Here is a 16,142-nt window from a genome sequence, read left to right as displayed (position 1 = left end):
TCTGGCACGCATGACACGATCGGACGGCAAGAACGCAATCCTTAAAAATGGAGGGCTAGAAATAACCAGCGCGAAGGATTTTTTGAGTTGTGGCATATCCTGACATGTGACCACCACAGGCGCCAGAGTGGTAGTCATTCAGGACTCTCTCAGCTTCCTTGAGGGTTAGACATCGACGGAGGACGGAGTCAACGCCGAGACGGTACAGGGTGTCCCCAATGATACGATAGGGTTGAGACTGATGACGGATCCGCTGCCGAGCATCTTTGGATACAGCAGGGCAGAAAGAGGACGTCTGCAAATATACAATAATATCCTCGTACTAGGGGTCGAGGGTTCTAATCAGAAAAAGAGTTTCATTCGGGATATGATCCTCTGAAAGAGAGGGTACAAAAGGAGATGGCAAAGAACAAAGTAACTCAACAAAGACCAGGGATTTCTTAGAATTGGCAGCAGTAAATTCCAAGTCAAACTCTTGGAGGATGATGATCCACTTTGAGTATTTGCCCCCCAGCAGCGGACGTGACAGAATGTACATCATTGGGTTGCAATCAGAAATTACGGTTGTGGTGCGCAACAAGATATAATGCAGGAAGCATTGGACAACACAAACGGCGGCCAAGGCCAACTTCTCGACGTAAGCGTATCGAGTTTCCGTATCCAAGAGGTTGCGGCTGAGGTAATATATGACGTGCTCATTGCCATCATCATCGTCTTGCACGAGAACCATGCCGATAGTGGTATCAGCGACGGACAGATACAGAGTATAATCACGGTGATAATTCGAAGGTCGCAATAATGGAGCAGAAACAAGGAGACCCTTGAGACGCTCGAAAGACTCCTGAGTGATAGCATCCCAATGAAAGGGTGTATCTTGCTTCAATAACTGTGTAAACCTTTAGCCACCTCAGCATAGTTCGGAACGAATCGTCTTAGGAAATTTGCTTTGCCCTGCAAGCTCTGTAACTGCTGCAAAGAAGCAGGGGGAGGAAGATTTAGAATAGCCTCAACTTTGAGGGGATCCAGACGGATGCCCTCTCGAGAGACGATAAACCCGAGTAGTCGGCCTGATTCAACGCAGAAGACACATTTATGAGGATTAAGCCTGATACGGTAGTGTCAATAGCGAAGAAATATTTCACAAAGATGGGAAGGATGGTCCTGATGTTTGACTAAATGAGCTGGAAGATCATCCAGATACGGCTATACAATGTGACGGATGTCATGAAAAGCATAGGACATTGCACGTTGGAAGGTAGCACTGGCATTCTTTAAACCGAAAGGGAGCTTCTTATAAGCAAAATTGCCCCAAGGATAGATAAAGGCCATCTTATGCTGATTAGCGGGCGCGATATTGATCTGGTTATATCCATAAAAACCATCCATAAACGAATAGATTTCGCTTCCTGCACACTCATCAATAAGTTGATCAATGAAGGGTGTGGGGAATTTATCCTTAGGACAGGTGCGATTAATGTCACGATAATCAACATAGACTCAAATAGTACCTTGCTTTTTGTTCACAGGGACTATATTAGAAACCTAATCCATAAGTGGAATGGGGTAAATGAAACCAGCCTTGAGAAGCTTTTCAACTTCTGCTTTAATGGCGGCAACCTTTCGGGGGTGCACGGGGCATAGGCGTTGACGAACGGGCTTAGCACCCAGATACGTAGGTATCTCATGCACCACTATGCTAGGGCCAATGCCGGGCATCTCTTCGTAGGACCAAGCGAAGACATCACGAAATTCGCAAAAAAGATGGGTGTAGAGTTGAACTTCCTCTGGAGTACAAGTGACTCCAATGTGAATATGCTCGACAATCCCTGGTTTCACAGAGATGTCGATGGGTTGGGTCTATGTAATGTTTCCCATATTGCCTTCAGAAGACACTTGATACACTTGAATAGGTGTTTGAAGGGGCTGAAATGGGATACAATAAGCAAACCGTTCGAGACAGGTGATCATTTCCTGATGGGCAGGGAGGAATGAGGAACGGTGGTGATAATTAGACCAAGGAGGTTCCTCAAGAGACATGGTCTCTATAATGGCTTCATCGGAAGGAAATATTTCCTTTAATGGATCCGAAGTAGCATTATCTCCAAGCCAAGGGGAATGAACATATGAGTCGGGAACGCTGCTCGGAGGAGCAGGTTTGGGAGGGGGAGTCGATGCAGCAACGATTTCGACGTAGTTGAGCTCGGCAGGACTCAACGACATCATATCGCCCCAAGGTTCTATCTGATCAGCGGGAGGAAGGACCCACGGATCAGAGCGCACGGAAATCATATTAATAGGAGTGAGATTAGGAGGTGGGAGGGAAAAGACACCCATCAGGGTGGGATCTTTAAAGAGTCCGGCTCCGACACTCTCACATGATTTGGAGGTATGCTCCACGAAAGGTACATTGCCTTCGGAAGAGGAGGCGAAGAAGGAGAGCTGGTCCACGGTGACAATCTTCCCCTGATGAGGGAAACGAATGACGCAGAAAAGAGAGGAAGCCACGACTTGCATGGCGTATGTCCAGCTACATCCGAGGAGGAGGTTGTAGGTAAGATTAGCATCGACAACTTCGACCTCCACTTCTACCATCTTCCCTTCCAAAGAAATTGGCAACCACTGGAGGATACCATAAGGACGGGACACTCTTCCGTCAAAGGCTTCCAATGTCGTAGGAGACTGACTTAGCGTCGGAGAACCAATAGCTTTCGAACAGGCAACAGACATGATGCAAGTTGAGGCACCTTCATCAATGATTGTACGATGAATCGTTTTAGTATTGATAATGACCTATATGAGGAAAGCGATTTGGTGAGGCAGTCTCGGCGTATGGCCCTCGAGGTCAAAAGAAATCAGATCCGAGTCAGCCGAGTCTATGCCACCGATGGCCGATAGCAAGGACTTCCTCTGGGAGGGGCAGCTTTGGAGCACTTCTAGGGAGGACATAGCAGACGGAGCCTGAGCTAAGTCCTCAACGATGTTATAGTGCTGGGCAGCACAAGCATTAGGGTTGTAAGAAGACTTCCGGAGTACACCTTTTGGAGGGGGTCGGATAGTCGTCTCAGTGCTAGGTCTCTCGATGTGGAGTGGACCAGAACTGGACGGAGGAGTGCTGGAGGAGACCTCAGGCTCTTTCCCGGAATGAGATGGATATTCTTTTGCTCGAGTAGTGATATGGATGGGAATCATCCCAGCCATAAATACTTGAGAGCCGAATGAAGGAGAGGGTTGCGATGGATCTGCCACCATTTGAGTTTGCTATGAAGGGAAAGGTTCTTTAAGCACAACAGGAGTCCAAGGAGCACCTTTCAAAAATCGACTAACTTCGGACTGCCTGGGGCAGTCTTTAGTATAGTGATCCTCGTCACAGATAAGGCAAGGATACTTAGGTTTATGTTTGGCTCCTTCCTCGGGTGGAGGTTTAGGGGGTCCTGTCTGGGCTGTTCGGATTTATTCTTAGCTTTCCCTTTCTTTTTTCCTTTCGAGGATTTATCCGCCGTGGTGGACTGGACGGCGTTAACCTCGAAAGTTTTTCCAGAATTAGATTGACCCTAAGAAGTGTTTTCCCTAGAAGCATTCGGTTTTTGCTTCCCAGGGTTCGCGGATGATTTCTTTGAAGATGCATTTACAGAGCCAATAACACCGTCAACAGATGGTTTTGGCGGAGCTTTGGATGTTCCGAGTCTCGAGGCATCCGATAAATAATCATATAAAGTACCTGACTGAGAATAAACTAAGTTGAGGTACTGAGCACGCGCGATAGCTTGCTCTTCAGTTACACAAGCTCCCATGGAAATGTTTTGTGCGATCGCAGGGACAAAGCAGGTTGTGAACCAATCGGTTAGGAGCTGATCAGGAATCCAGAACTTGATCAAGCGACGAAGCCATCTCCATTCATGTATATGATCGGATATATGCGTGGTCGTGTCCTGTTTGAGAGACCTAAGGAGATGTGTCCCTGTCTCATACCGAATGGGTAACTGAAAATGAGTTAGGAAAGCCATAGCCAACGAGTTGAAATCTTGAAAAGTTCCGCGATTCAACTCAATATACCACTTAGCAGCCGAGCCGGTGAGAGTCCTTTGGAAGAGGTGGAGCCGGATGGAATCATCAAGCCACGAGTTGGATGAACACCAAAGGTGATAGGTCATGACATGGGCTTGAGGGTCCTCGCCAGCTTTGCCATCGAATTTCGGGCAATCACCGGGTATCTTAGTTGGAACTGGTGGCCAATATGGATTATGAAGAACGGGATCATTTGTCAATTTGGACACATCTTGCAGTTCCAATGTCGCTAAGAAAGGTAACTGAGGATTGAAGGACATCTATGGCCGTGGAAGAGAGGTAGTACCAGGGTTCCAACCAGGTGGTGGTTGCCCCCATGGACTTTGTCTGGACGGGCCTGGCCCATAAGGGTTCTGCCCATAGGGATTTTGCCCATAGGGGTTCTGTCCATAAGGATTCTGTCCATAAGAAGACAGCTGACCCTGGGTCTGCCCCCCAGCACCCCATGGATTAGCAACTTGACTTGCAGGTGCAACATACTGTTGCTGATAATTCTGATAAGGGGTGACCTGCATTTGTTGATAATTTTGATAAGGGGTGAACTGAGTTTGCCCCTGGGGTTGCTGGTAACCATACGGTCATTGAGCTCCATACTGAGCCTGGTAAGAAGGTTGCGCTTGGTAAGAAGGTTGGGACTGCAATCCACCTTGCATCTGATAACCAATTTGAGTCTGGGGCCCATACGGATGTCCTTGAACAGGTTGAGCTTAGACCATCTAGCCGGAAGGTTGTCCTGGTTGGGTTTGGGACGGACCCATTTGCCCAGAAGGATGAGCTTGCTGGGTACTAGGTTGTCCTTGTGCAACCGAGGGTTGTCCTTGTGGAACAGATGGTTGAGCGGGTTGGACGGCCGGTTGACCTTGGGGTTGACCAGCTTGTCCAGAAGGATGACTAGGCTGGGCAGTGGGTTGGCCCTGTTGTACATAAGGTTGACCTCCTTGCCCAGAAGGATGACTAGGTTGGGTAGTGGGTTGGCCCTGCTGTACGTAAGGCTGACCCCCTTGCCCAGAAGGGTACCCCTGTTGGACTGTCGGTTGACCTTGTTGAATATAAGTTTGTCCTGCTTGTCCAGAGGGATAACCTTGCTGGACACCAGGTTGACCTTGTTGAATGTAAGGTTGTCCTGGTTGTCCAGACGGGTAACCTTGCTGGGTACCAGGTTGCCCTGGATAACCAGAAGGTTGAGTCAGATAAGTAAAAGATGGAACACCAGCGGTCGAAGGTTGTCCCTGATAGGGTTGTCCTTGTGGGCCCCCAGGTTGTCCTGGGTAAGACTGGCCATAATATTGCTGCCCTTGGGGGGTTTGCATATAAGACGGCTGGCCTTGGTTATGTGGTCCCTGAAGTTGTGCAGGCATTGCTTGGTCCCCATGGAAAGTGGTGGGGTCCCAAGCAACGGATAATGGTACCGAGACCTCAACAACAGGTTGAGTAGGCAAGGGTCGAGAAGGATAAAGGTACTGACCAGTAGAATCGTAATAATAGATTGGACCTTGCGCGTTTGGATCTTGAACAGCTTGGCCATACTGATCATACGGCCCCCCTCCTGGGACGGGATCAGAAGAGGGTGGTGCACTTTGTGCAGGGTGAACAACTTTGGGTGTGTGTGCCGGCTGGCCGCTACTCACTTGACCGTGAGGGGGACCATCACCAGTAGTCAAAGCTGAAGACGCTGTAACGGCACTAACGAACGGAGTTGAATGTGTTACACAAACAGTTGGATTTGTTGGAACTGAAGTGACAGGTGTGCTGTGGACTTGTGAAACAAAAGATCCCGTAGTGGGAGTGATATGGAGGTCCCACATGGTATTCAAAGTGGGGATCCTGGCACTTATATTATCCCTCAATGACTTATAGCGTGAGGGTACTGGAGAAGTGGCCAGGATAGGAGTGTTGATATTCGACAAAACAGGTGTCTCACTCACTCTAGGAGATGTCTCATCCATGTGAGAGGTAGACATTGGAGATGAAACACCAGGGGGGGTAAAAGGAATATCGTCCTCTTCAGGCTCCCAGATGGGGTTCCAATGAATTTCGTAATCCTCGTCATCCGAGGCACGAGAGTTGATCAGTTGGATACTCAAGATAACAGGAAGAGTATCACTCACAACCGGTACCTCAGGAGCAACGGAAGGTGGAGACCCTTGATCACTTGGAACGGGAGTCGATGGTTCAGCCAGGATGACAAACTTCCAACAAAACCTAAGGGAATCTAACGATAAAGGACCCTACTCAAACTAACGCACACAAGATCTAACCAGGAAATGTTAATCGCGCCCAAATAAATTTTAAGACGCAAGGACACAACTTGACCTTTTCATGTTTTAAGAGTCGAGAAAAGGACAAAAAGGTGACTCTAGTCGCCTTCGAATTTTTTGTGAGCCCGAAGTGACAAACTGCTCAAGTGAGCCTTTTCTTTTAAGGAGTCCGAAAAGGATCAAAAGTGACTACTCTGGAGAGACTAGGCAAAGGGTTTACCAAACAAATCCGTAAAACTGCATATACACCTTGGCAGTCATATGAAAACCAAGGACTTCCCGTACGACAGTCAATCTTCCCGAATGTTGTGTTCGGTACGTTACAGCTTGTAAGGCGGCAGACACAGCTTCCTATGGATAAATGATGATAACCTAGTGGGGTCTCCCCTATATACTCGATGGTACGTGGGAGCTCAAGTCCGTGCTAGACCACTATCGAGTCACAAAAGGAGGAATCACCCAACCATAATGTGAAACAACAGTGACTAGGTTTAACGACGCCGGAGCACATCTCTAGACTAGACCTCTAAACAGTGAGCGTTATGTTCCAATGCGTTTTTAAGTTCATTCAGTTCATTTTATGGTTGATCTTTGATTAGGTTTCGATTTCTAGGTCCTACCGTATGTAATCTCTCACAATTCCCTAAATGCAAGCTATATGCCAAAGAATATCATTTCAATTGACGAACACTAACTACGAGAGAGTTGAGAATTTTTCAATCAAACAAAATGACCATAAACAATCAAGAACCACTCTAATGCAGCTAATGGCAATAAATGAAACTTTTTTTTTTGAGATCACTAATCAATGAAAAGCTCTAATTTCCATTAACTAATTCAACGCAAAAGAGACTGCTCGTTTTCTTTTCAATGGCAAAGTGCACTAAACAAATTTTGAGAGATAATAACACCGAGTAAAAGAGACAAATTTCACTCAATGAGAATGCAATCAAATCCCCAAAACACCAAGGCAGTCCTTCAAACCAAAAAGAAAACACAAAGACCTCTATGAGCTGTGTGATCTAAGCCCAAACGAAGCCAAGCAAAATCCAAGCGGAAAAGAAGCAAATCACTTGAATAACAATAAAAAGCTTTGACAACTACTGAGCAAATGCAAAAGAGTAATCACAAAGTCGACTGGATGATCAAAGGACCCAAGACTCCTATGGAAGGCTCGATGCACAAAGCCACTAGATGCCCTAGGGCTGAAATGTGAAATTGATGGAAAGAGGCAAACACCCGAAGGATGGAGGTCAAAAACCAGTCAAACAAGGATCAAAAACACTCCAGTAATTGAAAAAGACGTAGCAAGATACAGATCCAAGCTCAGAGGGCTTGAAAACAAGCAAACTGGAAAAGTTGACAAGCCTGGCGCGACTGTCAGGCTGCAACTCACGCTTTTAAGGAATTGGCGCGGGTTGTCTTTGAGCAACATGTGCCAATTGGCACGACTGTCAGGCGAAAAAGCGCGCTAATCAAGCTTGCTAGGTCAAAAATAAAAACAACCAGTCCAGGGCTTGGTTAACAGTATCTAGGCAGACCAGGAAGCAACAGACAGCAAGAAATCGAACCCAGAAAGATATCTAAGCAATCAAATGAGAGAACCAAAGAGACAAGACTCCCCAGCGGAGTCGCCAAATTGTTGTGGAGGTAAATCCTCTGTGCGGACAGAGACGATCCCTACTAGCCCAGACAGGGTCTAGCAACAATCAAACAATGCTATCACGCAAGTTCCTAATTGCAAATTAAAAGTGGATGATTGTTGGGTCCCTATAATACTAGTGACTACCCCATTACAATTGTAGTTATACCCCTTATTTATATTGTTGTGCTCCTATTACCCCCATATTGTTATTTTTGTGCCCCATAGAATCCCTCTATTGTTATTTTTGTGGCTTTATATTATTATTGTTAGGTCGGCTGGATTATATTGTGACTCCTTAGACTCCTATATATAGAAAGGAGGTTTTCTCATTTGTATCATCCAAGAATTTTTCATTTATGTAATGTAAAGGAGGTTTCCCCCTCGAAGGGGCTGAATTCTAAGGCGTGGATCTATCTTTTCTATCTTTTCTTGAGCTGGTTTCATAACATTTGGTATCAGAGCTTTGGATTCTAGGGTTTCGCTGCTCGAAACAGGTCATCGTGGAATTTTCGCTATAACTTTTTTTCTGTGACGTTTCAGAAGTTGCAACAAAAACCCATTTGAGAAGAATTGGCGCTGAACCTTGGGTCCGAATTTCAGAGCTTTTCGTGCGATATTTGTGGAGATATGATCTGAGGAATTTGGTCTTTTTGCAGACTCCTGAATTACATTCAAAACAGGTGACCTGGGGAAAATCGTCATAAATTTCTCTCTGAGGATCGGACTGAAATTTCGTAAAAAGGTACAGAAAGAGGACGGACTGTAGTTTCTTGTATGCATGTTTCAGATCCAAAGGTCAAAATAGTGACTCGTGGTACGTCGTACAAGTTCGCTCTACTGAACTAGTCTATAAGCAAGTCACTGTGGGAGATTTCACATAACTCTTCCTTGGAGAATCCAATTTGGGTCAGACTTGTGGAATTGGAAAGAGGAAACAGAGGGCTACTATAGATCACAAATTCAGAAGTAGATGATTGGAAAGTACAGAGATACATCAGAGGCAATATCAAGCTCCTACAAAGTGAAAAAAGGTGTGTAGATTTTCTTAAAGTTTTGTTTAAGCTTGGTTTGAAAATTTATTTTGAAGGAATTCAAAGGGCATAGTAGAGCATTATTATCGGTAACTTATGCCCCGAGGAAAGAAAATGCAAACACCTAGTAAGGAACCTGAAAGCTTTAGCATGACTCATGAAGAAGAGGAAGAAATGCAACATGATATATCAAAATTACAAGACCAAGTGCAACAACTGTCCCTTGCACAAAAAGGAACAGAATCTAAGATGGATGGTTTAAAGAAAGATGTAGAAGCTAAGATGGATGGTTTAAAGAAAGGTGTAGAAGCTAAGATGGACTATTTAAAGAAAGGCGTAGAAGCTAAGATGATTGACGTGGAAGCTAAGATGGATGATTTGAAGATAGATTTGAAGATAGACATGGACGAATTGAAGATAAATATGAATAAGTTGCTACAAGAAATAGTCCCTAAGGGTGAAAGGGTACTAAAGGAAACTCATGATGAGAACAAAAGAAATGTTAATCATGATTCCATAGACTCTAATGTTGGATCAAAGACTCACCATGTTCCAAAAATCGATATGAGGAAGTTTGATGGCAAGGATCCCGCCACATGGATATTACAGATGGAGCAATTCTTCGATCTCAATAATGTACAAAACACACAAAAGGTACATATGGCAACTTTATATTTGGAACCAAATCAGTTTGTATGGTATCAATGGCTTTGTTCTCGTAAACAGTTTATCACTTGGGCAATTTTTACGGAAGAATTGATAGCACATTATGAGGATACAAAAAGCAACACTTTTTTTAGCCAATTGATAAGTCTCAAACAAAAGGGTTCAATAATGGAGCACATTGAGGAGTTCCAAAAATTGAACATAAGGGTAAAAGATATTCTAGAGGAGCATAGGATTGATGTGTTCATAGGGTCTTTAAAGGATAATATCCAACATGATGTGCGCCTTTGGGAACCTGATTCATTAGAGAAGGCATTCAAGTTAGCAAGAAAAATGGAAAGCAAAATTATGGCAACTAGGAAGCATACCATTCACAACTATAAAGACGGAAGTGTTGTTGCCCATAGTCTTCCACAACCTACAAGGTTGACACCACAACAATTGGAAGAAAAAAGAGCAAAAGGGATTTGTTACAATTGTGATAGCAAATACACAAAAGGTCATAAGTGTGCTGAGAAGAAATTATTCTACATAGATTGTGAAGAGGAAGAAGAAAAGGAGCAAGAAAGGTCAAAAGAAGAGGATATATTTCAGGAACAAAGCCTAGATGAAGAAAAAATAAATCCGACCATATCTTGTAATGCATTGGCAGGAATTACCACTCCTCAAACCATCAAGATAGAAGGACAAATCAAGAAGAAAAATGTAATAGTGTTGATTGATTCAGGAAGCACCCACAATTTTATTCATTGTAGGGTAGCAAAAGAATTGAATTGCTTCCTATATCCAGCACCAGAGTGTCAAGTGATGATTGCAAATGGAGGAACAATAAATTGTTCTGGAAAGTGCCATAATATCAAGCTATCCATGGGAGAATATGTATTGACTAGCCCAATGCTTTCCATTCCAATGGGAGGTGCTGATGTTGTACTAGGAGTCCAATGGCTACAATCCTTGGGTACAATAGCTTTTAATTTTCAAGAACTTTTCATGAAATTTTCTGTGGAAGGAAAGGAAGTTGAATTAAGGGGTATTGCAGGGAAACCAGGAAAGATAATCAGCTCTAATGGCATGACAAAGCTTCTAAAAAAGGAGCAAAGAGGTGTAATTGCACAATTATGTTCGCTAGATGTTTCCACATTGGAATCATCTATTTCTCCAGATCTCCAAAAAGTCCTGGACAATAATTCCAAGGTATTTGAGACTCCCAAAGGTCTCCCACCTATGCGTGATCATGATCATGCTATTCATCTGATTCCAGGAAGTGTTCCTCCAAACATCAGGCCGTACAGATATCCATATGTCCAAAAAAGTGAAATTGAACGTATGGTTGCAGAAATGCTAGAGGCTGGTATAATTCAACCAAGTCAAAGTTCTTTCTCAGCTCCAGTAGTATTGGTGCACAAGAAGGATGGATCATGGCGCATGTGTCCAGATTATAGGGAGCTCAACAAGATCACTATTAAAGATAATTTCCCCATTCCTGTCATTGATGAATTACTGGATGAATTGCACGGATCAATTTACTTCACCAAGTTGGATCTTCGTTCAGGATATCATCAAATCAGAATGAAGATTGAAGACATTCCGAAAACGGCATTTAGAACTCATGAGGGTCATTATGAATTTTTGGTCATGCCTTTTGGCCTTACCAATGCACCTTCAACATTTCAAGGTTTGATGAATTCAATTTTCAAACCATTCCTTAGAAAATTTGTGTTAGTATTTTTTGATGATATATTAATCTACAGCAAGTCTTGGAAGGATCATGTTGAACATGTTGACAAGGTGCTACAACTATTTGAGGAGAAACAATTATATGCAAAAAGATCCAAATGTTTCTTTGGAGTCCAGGAGGTGGAATATTTGGGTCATATTGTATCTCATCAAGGAGTTAAGGTAGACCCTAGCAAAATTAAAGCCATTAAGGAATGGAAAATCCCCACATCCATAAAGCATCTGCGAGGATTTCTTGGGTTGACAGGGTATTATCGCAAGTTCATTAAGAATTATGGGAGAATAGCAGCACCTCTAACAACATTATTGAAGAAAGATTCATTTTCATGGACTCCGGAAGCAAAAAAGGCCTTTAAACATCTTAAAGAGGCAATGTGCCAAGCACCAGTCTTAGCTACACCGGACTTCACAAAAACCTTTATTGTGGAATGTGATGCTTCAGGAAATGGAATTGGTTCTGTTCTAATGCAAGATGAAAGACCCATTGCTTTTGAAAGTCGTCCAATCAAGGGAAAGTTTTTAAGCAAAGCTATTTATGAGAAGGAAATGTTGGCAATACTCCATGCACTTAAGAAATGGCGACCCTACCTAATGGGAAGACACTTCAAGGTAAAAACAGATCATGATAGCCTTAAATAATTTTTAGAACAAAGATTATCCTCTGAAGAGCAACAAAAGTGGGTCACAAAGATGTTGGGTTATGACTTTGAAATCATCTACAAAAAAGGGAAGCAAAATGTGGTGGCAGATGCACTCTCAAGAAAGGATGAGGATATGGAAGAATTGTTGTGTGCCATTTCTATTATCCAACCAGATTGGATAAACGAAGCAAAGGAGGAATGGAAGAATGACGAAGAAGTGTGGGCACTTATTCGAAAGCTACAACAAGATTCCAGTACTTCTGATACATTTAGCTGGCAAAATGATTCGTTATGGTACAAAGATCGCTTATACCTCTGTAAGAATTCCCGGCTAAAACAAAAGATTCTTATGGAATTGCACACTTCTCCCTTAGGAGGGCACTCAGGATTTTTAAAAACTTACCACAGGGTTAAGAAGGAATTTTTTTGGGATGGCCTTAAATCAGATATTCAAAAGTTTGTGGCGGAATGTTTGGTTTGCCAACAAAATAAAGTTGAAACAATTAAGACACCGGGTCTATTACAACCTTTATCCATTCCAAGCCAACGTTGGGAGGAGGTTTCAATGGATTTTATCACAGGTTTACCCAAGTCTGAGGGAAAGAGTGTCATCATGGTGGTAGTTGACAGACTTACCAAGTATGCACACTTTTGTGCATTATCACATCCATTTAAAGCCAGTACAGTTTCTACTGCATTTATGGAAACAGTTCAAAAGCTACATGGAAACCCAAAGATTATTGTAAGTGACAGAGATCCCATTTTCACTGGAAATTTTTGGATAGAATTATTTTCTTGTCTTGGTACTCAGTTAGCTCATAGCTCATCTTATCATCCTCAATCTGATGGGCAAACTGAGATAGTAAACAAATGTTTGGAAGGATATCTTCGTTGCTTTGTATCTGATAAACAGACACAATGGGTCAAATGGTTGCCTCTGGCTAAATGGTGGTATAACACTTCCTTCCATACAGCAACAAAAATGACCCCATTTATGGCACTTTATGGGTACCAAACACCATCAATCACATCATATTTAAGAGAAAATTCTAAGGTTCAGGCAGTGGAACATCACATCGAACATCAACAACAAGTCCTCCAACTCTTAAAGGATAACCTCATGTTGGCACAAAATAGAATGAAAAAATAGGCAGATCAACATCACAGTGAAAGAAGTTTTGATGTAGGTGATTGGGTATTCCTACGGCTACAACCATATAAGAAAATGTCCCTAAAGCAAGCTAAGAAGGATAATAAATTATCACCAAAGTATTATGGTCCATACAAGGTGTTGGAAAAGATTGGTACTATGGCATACAAATTGGAGCTTCCTGCAGCTTCTCGAGTGCACCCAGTTTTCCATGTTTCATGTTTAAAGAAGGTTATAGGCGAAAAGCTCCCAGTTCAAACAATATTGCCAGAACTTGACGAGGAAGGAAAAATTATATTAGAACCGGAAGCAGTCACAGAAACAAGAACTCGACAGCTACGAAATCGATCAATTTCAGAGTATCTTATCAAGTGGAAGAACTTATCCGCTAAAGATTCCACATGGGAGGATGAGAATTTTATGTAGAAGTATCCAGAACTGCTCAAGCATTGAGGACAACACTTTTTTGAAGGAGAGGGGCATGTTGGGTCCCTATAATACTAGTGATTACCCCATTACTATTGTAGTTATACCCCTTATTTATATTGTTGTGCTCCTATTACCCCCATATTGTTATTTCTGTGCCCCATAGAATCCCTCTATTGTTATTTTTGTGGCTTTATATTATTATTGTTAGGTCGGCTGGATTATATTGTGACTCCTTAGACTCCTATATATAGAAAGGAGGTTTTTTCATTTGTATCATCCAAGAATTGTTCATTTATGTAATGTAAAGGAGGTTTCCCCCTCGAAGAGGCTGAATTCTAAGGTGTGGATCTATCTTTTCTATCTTTTCTTGAGTTGGTTTCATAACAATGATCAGAACCTACTTGGATTCCAATGCTAATGTTCATAGAAGAGACGTCGCTCTCGTTCCTTTGCTTCTGCCGGTCACGATCCCCACTAACTCCGTGATTGGACACCTGCACGTGCAAAGAACAACACAAATACAAGCATAAAATCCAATAGATGCAATTATATATCAGTCAGAAAAGATATAACTCAACATCAATCATAGGACAATGAGAGTGGAACCATAATGATAGTCATCTATTATTGATAAATAACAAAGAAGAATACAACCATAGTTCTGACGTCAAATCCTCCTTTGGCTGGGTAGTCAGCTACACAAGTCTTGCAAAGCTTGTTGGGATGGGAAACAAGCCTCTCTCTCTTGGGTGACAAGAATCTCCTCACTTAGATTTGGCCTTATGGGTGCAAAGAAGGCTCTTGCAGCTTCAAACTCTTGAACTCCTGGTATTCTCTATCACTATGCTGGAACTAGCTTGCTCAAGGCATAGAGACAAGCTTTTATAGACAGAGAGGAAAGAGATAGGATCAACCACATTATTCATGGGATTGGCTTTATCACTTGGAAACTTCCATGAAAGGTGGAAAACCACTTCCCTTCTATGGAGATTCGAAGCCAAACCATCCTAGCTCAACATACATTCAGTTGGTGAATGGGTTAAGGAGAACCTTCGGAAGCTTGTTTGTTAAAAACTTTACTCAATTCGGTTGGCGTGAGTGTGACTCTAAGATAGAGCGCCAATGGCGCGCCCTCTTTAGGGGATTTCCCCCATTGACGCGGGCAGTACATTGTGGACTCGCGCTAATGCAAAAAGAGCTGTTTTCATGGGTATTCTGAAGGAGATGTCTTCACGACATATGAAGTTCATACTTAGAGGAATATGATGCAAGTGGTTTCAGGTCATGTCACTTCTCACAGGTCCCGGAATGAGTCCTCCAGTGTGCGGGAGAGGGGTAACAGGGATGGTGACAAATTACTGTGTAATAGTTGTTTTGAAATACTTGTGATGTTTGAAAAGATGGATTTCTGATTCGAGAGAGGGGATCATGATGGGAATATGGTACAGATAGATATATATATTCATTCTCATTACTCATGTCAAGATAATAAGGACCTTCCATAGCCATTAGCACATGCTAAAGTGCCTCACCTGCTCAACATAAGTTCGAGGAGAAAGATGTTACACAATGATGATCATAGTGTGCGAAGCGACTATCATTGGATGTACTGTTTGGAAAATGATAAATTGCATGACAGTCAACCAAGATAGAAGAAATATTAGATGAGTTGGTCGAGATGCCAGATCCCAATTTGACATGAACAAAGAAAATTTTTGAACAATCTTGTGAATGCTCTGAATGATGGAAACAAGTTCAATGTGCACTAGATATGACCAAACACCCACCTGGAACTGGTGAAAAATTGTGCATACATCATGGTCATCACAGGATTGTAGAAAGGATGCTAACACTATGAATGTCTAAAGCCAGTTGAGGTGCGGTGAAATGAGAGGAACTTGATTCACGTGATAGCTTGTGCACTTGTCATCACATAGGGATATTACTGGTGTGATGAACGGGTAGATTTGAAGTGCAAGATTCGCAAGAAGACCAAGGAGATGATCACGAAAGAGAACATCTAATAAGTATGATTCTGGACAAAGACAATCTTTGAGATAATCAAATTGACAGTTCCATGATTGCATGAGAGACGAACACTCCCAACCCGAGTTGGATGTAAGAAATGTGAATGAAGATGGACATGCTGTAACAGACTCATGGATTAGGTCATGAGTGAAATTTTAAAATCTTGAAATATCACAACCAGAATATTAAACATTTTTTACATAGGGATCCACATTGATTTCAACCATGCAGATAGATGGATTGTGCGTGAGAAACTAGATATTATTTGGTTCGAGGGGCTTACTAGAGTCGTGAGGTCCTAACATAACCATCAATGGACGTTGAAGTGCCTTGGCTCTCTAGCACGTCCCAGAACTTTCCAGAATTGAAAAATTGCATTTTGAGATGTGAACCAGATCATGCATGGATTGAGGACAGTTGTTGTTGCTTATTTCAAAACTTCTTTTAGGATGGCAACCGTCTCTGTCACAGGCTTCATCAAACTTTTTATTT

This window comes from Pinus tabuliformis, chromosome J, assembly GCF_031772625.1.
Source record: "Pinus tabuliformis cultivar Carrire ecotype Pingquan chromosome J, CPIR1, whole genome shotgun sequence".
NCBI lineage: Eukaryota > Viridiplantae > Streptophyta > Pinopsida > Pinales > Pinaceae > Pinus > Pinus tabuliformis.
The sequence above is the reverse complement of the archived record's forward strand: the minus strand, read 5'-3'. Positions refer to the sequence as shown.